At 39.1% G+C, this 11,435-nt stretch overlaps 1 long non-coding RNA gene across 1 annotated transcript; it reads left to right on the top strand.

Moving 5' to 3' along the window:
• Positions 1 to 5,188: 5,188 nt before the first annotated feature.
• Positions 5,189 to 6,112, top strand: LOC146730072 (uncharacterized). The gene is made up of 2 exons (XR_014927868.1): positions 5,189 to 5,448; positions 5,939 to 6,112. It is a non-coding gene; the product is annotated as an uncharacterized LOC146730072 (long non-coding RNA).
• Positions 6,113 to 11,435: the final 5,323 nt, after the last annotated feature.

Raw genomic sequence — 11,435 nt, 5'->3', positions numbered from 1 at the left:
ATGAAATTAAAATTATAAAAAGCCGCCTGCCGTTGTTTCGTCACATGAAGCGCTGTCCCAGACAGGCGCCGATGGCCGTCTGCTGTAGTCACGTGATTACACTCGTCACTAAAAGAGCCAAGTCACGTGATAGAGGTCGGCTTCAAAATGGCGGCGTTCAATCGGAGGTTTCACTTCGGCACAGTTTTAACGTGAAATAGTCTCATTTACACGGGCAAATTTGCTTAAAGCTTGCTGTAATCAGTAACAGATATATTTGTGAGAACATATTTGTCTATTTTTTCCTGCAAGTCGAGGTAATTTTATTACAATCACAATTTTAATGATACATAACTGGCATATTTAAAAATCTGTGCATTTCTTTAGGGAAGGGAACTGCAGCTCTCTGGTCGCCCCGCAACGTATACCACGACCAAGAGAGCTGCATAAACTGCAGCAACGTTTCATCTAAATAAACAACAGTTGCATTGCATATTGATTTATTAAAATATGTATTTGAACACATATTTATTATCCATATTTATACGTACCAAAAATAAGACCTAAAATAAAAAAAAACGAGACCCATTTCATTTGTTTTGAAATCGATACGCACGTTGTTTGCCCAGATAGAAGAGCTTTCAACTGCGTTGTAGTCGGGTAGAAAATAAAATAGTAATTTTTTTGGGAGATCCGTACGAGCTTAGCGTTGGGCAGATGTTTCATTCGTACAAGTTTGTTTTGAAATCTATGAGTGTTTGTTAGTGGGGGCGGGCGCGGGGGTTGGCACAGAAATAGGGCTGCGTGTATGGTATATATATATACCATATATATCAGGCACATCGTTGAGTCAACTTTTTCTATCCGTACGTGATGTATAGTTAATTATACAAGTCGTAAAAAAACGTCCTTACACAAGCAATCGACCATCAAATGTCCTGAAACTCAGTACTTCAACTATCTGAATGACTTAGTAACCGACGCACGAAGTCAGTACGAAACAATGTTTTATTTATTTATTTAGAAACGCGCGAGTGTATTACGTTTCAGGACCACCGTATAACGATTACAGACTTATCACTGAACTTTACATAAAATTTACTCGCCGCGCGTACGTACGAAATAAAATTAAAAAAAAAATTGCTATCATCATCTCCCGACTAATCGGGGGTTATTTTCGACGTGGTGAGAAGAAGAAGGGTATTGAAGTTAAAAACAAAAAAATCGTAGGAAGACACTTATAATATGCGGAAAGTATCAGCGGACAACGTTGACTGACTTTCTACTACTGTATATGTATACGTTGGCAGAACGTGTTTCGAAACATTCATTAAATAAATTGTCACTGTGTTTTTTGTTCTTCGCGACTCGTTTATTGACAGTAATCGCATGAAACCCAAAATTGGAAATGTATATCGTAGCGCTATTATTATTATTCCACGCGTTAGAACGTAACCACAGTGTTGAAACGAACTGATACAATTCAAGTGTTAAACAATTCTCTTTTTTTTTTCTCTCTTACCAGACGCTTTACTCCTTTGAGAAACACATCATGTTAATTTAATATAGATCTACACATGTTCGGAAGAAAAATCTTTTGTTTGTATTGTTTCGACGCAACCTTGCGCAGAACGCGTTTTTTTCAGACCCATCGTTGAGCCAACTTTTTCCACCCGTACGTGATGTATAGTTAATTATCTAAGTCGTAAATAAAAAAACGTCGTTACATAATCGATCGACCATCAAACTGGGCCAAGAGTTTGAAATCCATGAGTGGATTGTCCGTTCGTACTGCGTGCGTTGTTAGTCGGCCAGATAGTGGAAGTGGTGAAAAAAATACTAACGTACGGGCGTTGTTCGTAAGTGGTAATACATAGATGAAACCATGCTTTGTTACATCTGAATACAACTTAGAATGAATATTATTTGCGTCTCTATATGTCAATCGCAAACTTGGCGTGCGACCTAGCGAGTGAGTAAGTAATACCTTGTCTCCATCAAATGTATTTATCGGGTTTATATAGTATCCGTCCACTTGTTATAAAGCGTCGCACTAGGTAAAATCAGATGGCTACAATGGACAGTGTTCAACTATGCATGGACAGCCGATTTAATTGTTATAACTGTATGATTACTTTTACTTTTTTATTAATACAGTAGTAGTAGTAGTTTTTTTTTATTATTTCACTTTTGTAACTATTTCCGCTAAGAGTGTTAATAACGATTTGATACGACTGTTTTTGATATCCGTGTTTGATTTCATTTTGTGATACGTTACATAAAATCACCCATGATTGGTTAAACTAGGGTGTGTGTGTGTGTGTGTGTGTGTGTGTGTGTGTGTGTGTGTTTGTGTGTGTGCGTTGTCGGTAAGCGAAGAAAAAGTACACCTATGAACCAGTAGGGGGGGGGGGGCGGACACTCAAACCGGAGACAAACCGCGTTTTGACGATGAAAATATTATATTTGTCGATCAATTTAAAGTAAATAACTTTATTGATTGCGCATTGACTTGAAAAATGATACAATAAAATGTAAATAGCTGTAACGTGTCTCCGGGCCAGTCAGTCTAAGTACGACGTAATCCGCGACCCCGAGTGATATTAATAAAAAGAAGTTCGTTCCCTCGCACTGTATATAGTTTCTTTCCCAGAGATCGCGCTGTCAATACAGGATTCGGTGGTGGGGTGGATGGAAGAAAAAATAGAGGGGGGCGCAGCAACAACGTTAGAATATAATAATAATAGTAGTACTGAGTAGTCGATATGTTGAAATCGGGTTCCACACGAAATCATCATCATTGCATACACGGATTACAGCTTTCTGTCGAGGCTGTCCCAAACAATCCCTGATGTCGTTGCGTTTTTTTGTGTTTTTTTCAAAATAAAATGTATAATGATCGAACAAAAATGAAAGGTGTCTGCCGCGTTAAATGAGTTGCACCGCAAGTGACAGCAGACGGAAGATGCAGCTATAACAAACATGACCAAACAAATCTTTGAGCGAGTAAACGAAACATTGCCGCTGTTTTTAGAAAGCTAACCCCATCAGGTAACGGAGAATGTCCCAATTGGTATTGACTAGTCAAACGTTCGCATCCATGCGTCGCCTGAAGCCACCAGCGAAGTGAGTAAAGAGACGCCCTCTTGCGATGATAACAAATAAGTTAACGTTCTGTTAGTTGAGGGCGTATAGCATAACATTTCACTGCTCTGCAGTACCCGGGGTGGTGGGTGTCACTCAATATTGAAACCTTACACCATGTGCGTTATTGCTAACAAATAATAATAAACCCCTGGGGCTGGCAGCACATTGACAAACCATACCCCCTATTGCGGACGCAATGTGAAATTTAGTACCCCCTATTTCAGACATATATATTGAGAATGTGATATCCTACCCCCTATTGTGAGGATTCTCTGTCGTTTATTTTGTACTCAAGTGGAGTGTGATCAACTCAAACAAGTTACTGTGTATGCAACTCATGTTGGTTTCATTCGTTGTTTGATGAAGAAAGATGAGAACTATTGACATGATTGTGAATATGATCATTTATTTGATAGTTTAACCCACAATGCACACAACTATGACAGGATTCTTATTCCATCAGATACCAGTGCGCAATTTTTATGTTCAGCTCCGAGTGTCTTTGGCATGAATAGTACATGGCAGAAACCCCAGACAAAACACAGAAAAGTTGAATGCGAATGAGGCAGAGGCGCGAATAGAGTTTCGGAAGTGTGGATGATGATGACTTTCTGTATGCGGTTTATTGTAATCGACGAAACGAAAGGGATAACACACATAATGAAAATTAAACTGTAATCAAATACGCACAATATTTACAAAATATTAGCCGAAAAAAATATTTAATACGCATATGACTCTTTTCGCTAATTACAGATAATCGAGAGGGTCCGACTATACGTACAATATTCACAACTGTCATACGAAACTTGACCAGTATATTTACCTTTCAGTTGTGTAAAAAAATAACGAAATAAAACATTTGCCGAAAATAACGAGACTTTAATTAGTGAGTGTTTTTTCGCTAATTATAGATAATTGTTTTATGAAGTTATTTATCATACACACGACTGAGACTGGAGATACAATTCCTGGTCAAGTTTCGTCCGATAGTTGTGATTTGTGAAAAGATTTCGTATTGATGTCATGGATTATAGAAGAGATTATGTAAATTAGATTTATTTTCTGTATTTACTTTAAGTGAAAAAGTTTCTTTTTTCATTTATATAGTATGTGCCTTTTTTTCAATAATTTTATCCTAATTACAAATAAATAAAAATACTGGTCAAGTTTCGTCTCCGGCGCAGGTTTATTGCTTAAATATTATTTTCAGCAAAATTGTGTAAATATTGTGCGTATAATAAAACCCATTTTCACTGAATACAGTTTAATTTTTATTATGTGTGTTATCCTGTTTCGTTTCCGTAACCTCATGTTTGTCAATATTGTGGCGGGAATGTCCCGGTGGGAAAGTTCAGGCGGACGTTTGCGCTGGGCCTGGTCGAGGCTATGGGGGCGCCAATTCGTTGATGGGTGTATGGGAGTGGTTGTTGGTGCGAGAGAGGGCGCAGCAACCCTGTGAGTTTATTTCTGGGGGCCTATTGCAGGCATTAGCATTTTAAAAGGGGCCTATTATTTGCTTCCCGGGCGGTGCCCGCTTTAGAAGGTGAAAAACACCCCGCTTTCCCGCTAAATTTGGAACGCACATGGGGTAGTAGTAACAACATATAGAGTGACCCCCCCCCCCGGTCTGGAGTGCCACCGTCCAAATCGCACCCCGGGACCCCGTGTCTTCGACCTTCCTTAGGTCCCCACACGATACCGTGTCGGATCGCATAGGCTAATTGCGTATCTTAAAGGTGGAACCGCTCAATCCCATGGACGTACCAAATTAAAAAAAAAATCCACTTCCTGTTTGAGGCCACCAACACCGACAACTTTCACAATTTTTATCATCACAAATATCACGATTCATGGGGGCACCATTTTGTTTAAAATGAAACGCCAAAGTGGGATTTGTAACACTCAAACTAATTTGACAATGATTAGCCGCAACTGACTGCTGGGGGCGCTGTTAGAATACGCATCATATTCAGTCAATCTGATTAATATCTGATGTAGTGTACAAGCTTTAATTATTTTGGCTATAAACTTATTTTAATTTTATTTTTTTTACTTTTGTTATTAATGCCCTTTTATTTCATTATTTTACTTTTATTTTGATTTTGTGATTTTTTTAATTCCGCCCTACCTACATCTGACCCGATGCCTATGTAACGAGATTTCAACGAGACCCACTATCGACGATTTTAGTCAACGAATCACAGACCTCCTTCTATAGCGCACATGATGACGTCACCGGGCAGAGTCAGGTGGCAAACACACTCAAATAAAATGGCGGATTATACCGACGTTAGCGACCGTGAATAACACGGCTTTTCGGTAAGTTTATCATTGTCAAATGCAACGAAAGTCATTTTCATGTTAATATTGTGGCTCGAATGGTTCGACTTTAGATCGTTATTTTGTATAGTTATTCTGGGAGTGACGATTTTGTTTCCACCGGTTCGACCGAACACCAGTGTCTTTTTCCAGTCGCCTGCCCTGGAGACGGGTGATGTTTTGTTGACGATCGGGCCAAAATCGTCTACGGTATTGAAGCTGTAAATATTCATCAAATTGTATCAACATTTTGTACATTATACAATAACTCTTTATTAAAGTAATTGAGCTGATTTGGACTGGAATAAAATATTTTTTTATTTGGAACACATCGCAATTGATCAGGAAATATTTGTTTGCTCCAATTTTCTGCGTCGATGCCGTGGGCCGGTGACCGTTATACAATTTAAAATCAGTTTGCATTGTTTACTATAGCTGTTTACAGTGTTCTTATCATTATGATTTACTTATTTTTTTGCTTCCATTCTAGATAATTATGCTCAGTGATGTAAAATTGAAGCGATGACTGAATGAACAAACCTTGGCTGGCGAAGATGTATCTGGAAGTGTACACATTTGTTGGAAGTGAAAAAAATATTCAATGTAATGACAAAAATTGTAAAATGCTGTGGAATTTCTTTTGCAAATAAAAATATACTAGTAATTTTCTATTAATGGTTTATTCAAGTGGGCAAAATATAATGTACAGAAAGATTGCCCGTATACACTGAAAAGTAAGCAACCGACAGCCTGTATAAAAGGGGGGCTGTGATTGGCTGTTACTTACGCGAGATTTGAACGGGACTTACATAGGCGTCGGATCAGATGTAGGTAGGGCGGAATTAAAAAAATATCACAAAATCAAAATCAAAGTAAAATAATAAATAAAAGGACATTAATAACAAATATAATAAAAAATAAAATTAAAATAAGTTTATAGCCAAAATAATTAAAGCCCGTACACTACATCAGATTTTAATCAGATCTTTTCTACTCATGAACGCGAGTCATTAATATGAACTGGTGAGTGGTGAATAATTATGTATATTATGAGGTGTCGCCCCCCCCCCAATTTATATATGACCAGGGATATTTTGGATTGCTATATTAATGGACTCACTCACTCATTCTATAGTCAGTGAGATGGAGTTGTACGCTTCAAATACGGAAATGACTGAAATGGGATTGAAATGCAAAAAACGATATTGCGACATGTACGCCACTGTTGAAACTCAAGGGTTTTGTTCATATTGTTATCGTCAAATGTTGAAAATCAACGAGAAACGACATGCCCGTAATTTTTTCAAGTGTACGACCGACGGTTGCAAAAGGATTGGTTTTAGGTCCTTAGATGGACGATGTAACGAATGCGGCGTAATAAGTGATACACAGGCAACAGATGATTACATACATTTTTTGGAAACCCAGATTTCGACGTACAAAGTCGAACTTGAAAGAGAGAGGATTGAACGTCAGAGGTTAACTGACGCAATTTCTAAATTTCATCGGGAAAAAGGGGACAGTCACCGTTCGTATCAACAGCAACAACAACAACATCTCTGTGATTTGTCACTCATTCATACAAAATACAATACAATTAGAATCATTTTTTATCTTTAATAAAACAAACATTAGCAACGTAACGATTATATAAGTGCGATCATTGTATAACAATAATGTATAAGTAAATATATATATATAATAATATAAAACGTTGTGTTCGTGAGGGCGCTGTCACTAAAGTACGATTACTTCTACTATTACTACTACTATTACTACCATTATGTAAATAATTGAAAAAAAAACAAAAAAAAACACGATTTTTCTATTAATATGTATAACAATTGATAAATCAGTGACATTATAATTCGTGATTCAATCATCGGTACGTTCCATTTTCTCTTCTTTTGCCTTCCCCATTGCCTCTGAGATTCACAACAGGAGTACGAAGGGTAAAATCACATCCTGACGCCTAGAGGAAAAAATATAAATATAATATAAATAAATGAGTTAGTTAGTTAGTTAGTTAGTTAGTTAGTTAGTTAGTTAGTTAGTTAGTTAGTTAGTTAGTTAGTTAGTTAGTTAGTTAGTTAGTAGCTGATTTTTAATAAATTTAAAAAAAAAACAGTAAACATTTTTGTGAATGAGTCACTAAAAAAAAACTTACCTTCGCAAATACTCGAATTTCCTTGAAATAATCATTAATACAATGTAGTATCTTTGTTTATTTCAAACACGTGTTCACTACACAATTCGGCAATTTCATCCAGTTTCAATTGACGCTCCTCGTTGCACTTCTTTCTGTCTTTCGCATTGAGATATGTCATTACATCTTAATTTTCTTTTATCTTCTCTATGTATTTCTTCGGTAATCCAATATGTGATATAAAGCGCATGAAATCTTCGTAACAATAACAGCCGTAATCGTTAATCAGTTCAAGGGCTTCTCTTGGCATCATCGATGTGGACAGCTTGCTTAAATCGGCGTTAAATATTTTAGCTCTATATTTAAGTTTTCGAATAGTTTCCAAATGTTCACTTTGTACAGTTAACGCTTCACTAAGGACGGAGATCAGCGTAGTTGAGAAACTTTCGATTGATTCAACGCTATACGAGTTCATCTGTAATTTACGGACAATCTCGTAGACTCGCGTCATATCTCCGTCCCTCTTACGAATTGCGTCGGCAATCGCTCTCCAGAGAGGTTCATATGATGAACTAGAGATTTCCAAGGCAGCGATACCATCAATTATTGCAGGCAACTTTTCAGGTGATATGCTTTGTTCAATTATTAAATTAAGCATATGCATCATTAGAGTCATATGAGTTTGCTTGAAATCCACCAAATTCTTTTCCGACGCTATTTTGGTGAATTTATCCATTACGTCGTTGACCCGTTGAATTTGAATTTGCGACAAGAAAGGGCGGGGGAACGCGTACAAATCCAGTTTATTACAATCGCCCAGACCTTTAATTTGGTACAGCGAATATGTCAAGAGACCGTGTGAAAGCGAATTGAAATTATCACTTTGCTTAGACACGCGACTACTTTCGTTTGCAGTAGTATTCATGGAATATCTACTAACCCCCCTCGTAACCGCGTATTTAAAATCATGGAGACGTCTCGATGGGAGTTCTCGGGTATCCCCGAAGTGTATCCTACCCAGGTATTCTCCACTCTCTACGTCGCTAAAAGCGCAATACGTGTTCGATGGAACTACTGCTCCTGGCGTATCCGCCACGCCCGTCACGTGATATCCGTAAGTCATGACCAAACATCCGGTACCATTTACCACCTTGGTCACGTGCTTTCTCCGGCTACGTACTGTATGAAACAGGTCGTTCTCTAATTTCATAATGTGGTAGACGGGAATCAACCATTTATCGGCGCCGCGTTGCGTTTTACCCTTAAACTTGATCATTTCGATCGAATCGTATATGCCAGAATAAACATTTTCGTATTTGTCGCGATTTTTCCACGAAGAGGCGTTTTCTAGGGTAAAGGGAAAATAACAGCTGTCGGACGTACGTTGTCTTCTCTTATCTCTATTTATGAAGTCGGTGAGAAACTTACCGGGCTCGTTCGTATTACATGCCCAGGCGATTTCTTTTCTAGTCATGAACGCGAGCAGTTTCCTGCCCTTCTTATCCCTCGTGAACGTGTGATCGTTATACCCGATTCGGATAGGTACGGCGAATACTATATTTTGATGAGCTGTCGTAATCATGTTGTTTTGGTTACCGAAATTTATTGAATTGTTTCCGTATTGAAGAAACTTCTCGGCTCCCGCGTATGATGCCACTAATTCTCTGATTTGGTGATTGAGATCTTTAAGTGTGCTCACCCCCCCCCATTTCCGCTGAAATTAGCCCATGTGAGTTTCTCGCACAGTAACAAACTGTCTCGATCAATGTTATCGCTTATATAATCTCTCTCGCCAGGGTTGAGACCATACATTGGGAATGTGACGTCATCGTACTTATGTTCGTTGCTGCTGACACCAATCTTCCCAGCTTGATCTAAATGAGACTTGACATCAATGGGCGAGTGTAGTTTCGTGATATCCAGCTTTTCTTTCGAACGATACTTCATACCGATCGATTTAATTTCGTAAATGTAAACCTTGCCATTGGTAGATTCCCTAACTTTGAATTGGTCGTGTAATTTTGTGAACGGTGAATACTCCATTTCACAGTTTTCGAACTGAAAACACCCATTCAAAAAGCTGTCGTCCAGAACGTAGGGTAGATTTGGGACTCGCTTACTGTCCACTATTTTGGCATTGCTCTGATTTTCCAACCCATTTCGAATAACGGAGGCTGTTACCTTTGCAACCTGTTCATGTTCCGGTTTTTTCAAGTCTGTTTTATTTTCCCTGATCAAATCTTTCATCACGTCGAACAATTTTCTTCCTCGCAATGGAGGTTGACGCAGAACAGGCTTGTCGGCTCTACGATGTCCCGGATGGATGTCAGTCATTAATATAAACTGGTGAGTCGCTTGACGTGGATCGCGTTCTAAATAATTCTCGCCGATCTCCGTTTTCAGCGATTGGAGTTGATGCACATCGTACGTGACTTCAGACCTAGACAGTTTATCCTCGGGGACGGACATCCGGGCATTTTCTACCGCCTGGCAACCTTCGCGGTGAAAACAAAGACCAAAAAACTCGCAGAAAACGGTACTTTGCGATGGTTGATGAGAGTCCGCTGAACAGTGTAACAAGATTAGCCCTACGTGTGCAACATATATGAATTTGGTTGTTCAGGATTACTTCAAAGTTGAGTTTGTGTTGTTTTCTTGAGTTTTCACCGGCTCCACCAGCGTTCCACAGCAGCGCGCGCAAAGCCCATAGAAATACGTGGTACAGTGGTGCGCGTCTTAGCAACGTAGAACGTCCGTGACGTAGCTCCGCCCCCGAGGATATACAATGTGTCTACCTGCACATATCAAAGATTTGACGTTTGGTATCACAAACGGAAAGGGAGCATACAATTCATCAATATGGTTGCGCCGTTTAGCCTGGTAAACCCCTTGTTGTGTCAAGTGAAATACGTTGTTCTTCTTTAATTCAATCGTATTTTCCGTCAGCTTTGTTCCAGGTGTCAAAGTTTCAACGTCATGTTTGGTCGGTTCAAATACGTCGAATTCTCCACCACTCATTATAAAAGTAACTATACTTTGATGACTAGATAATGGGGATCGCTTACCAGAATGTCGACGGTTCCTGGTTTTCTGTAAAGATTTATTTTTACTCCCAGTCACTTCTGACAAAATCCGCGTAGTTGTCTATCACGGATAAAGTGAGAGTACGTTTGGCACCTGAAAATGTAAATAATTTATTTCTATTGCTACTTTTCACAATGACCTCAATCGGGGTGTAATCGTCCGAACCGATGTAGGTATCACGAAGTAAATCTTCTATAAAACGTTTAGTACTTCCCAGTCTGTCGATTGTAATGTTAATGCTACTCGGAATCGCCGATCTCTGTGTCGATTGTTGCGATGGAGGATGGGTGGTTTCTGTATCGGGTGATTGTGGTGACGGTGGTGACAATGCGTCATCTGTCGGCGATGCGGCATGCTCCATCTGATTAGCGATGTCATTTACCACCCTATCGGGTGACGGTGTTGTTGACGGTGGTGTCAATGCATCATCTGCCGTTAACTGCGTCGGACATGCGAGATTTGTCACATCCGTTTCAACTGACGGTAGACTCGGGTGTGAAATTCCAAAAAATCCTAAATGAAAGCATCTGGCGACTCGGGAGTAGTTGACAGTGGTGTCAATACGTCATCTGCCGTTAACTGCGTCGGCGATGCGAGATTTGTCACATCCGTTTCAGCTGACGGTAGACTCGGCTGTGAAATTCCCAAAACATCTAAAATGAAAGCGTCTGGCGACTCGGGATTGGTTGACTGTGGTAATAGAGTTAATATTTCATCACAATCTAAATAGTCGTTAACTTCCTCCACTGACATGTTT

The sequence above is a fragment of the Saccoglossus kowalevskii genome, chromosome 20 (assembly GCF_978046115.1).
Source record: "Saccoglossus kowalevskii chromosome 20, keSacKowa6.1, whole genome shotgun sequence".
In the NCBI taxonomy this organism is placed as follows: Eukaryota; Metazoa; Hemichordata; class Enteropneusta; family Harrimaniidae; genus Saccoglossus; species Saccoglossus kowalevskii.
Note: the sequence above shows the minus strand (reverse complement) of the source record. Positions and strands in the feature narration are given on the sequence as shown.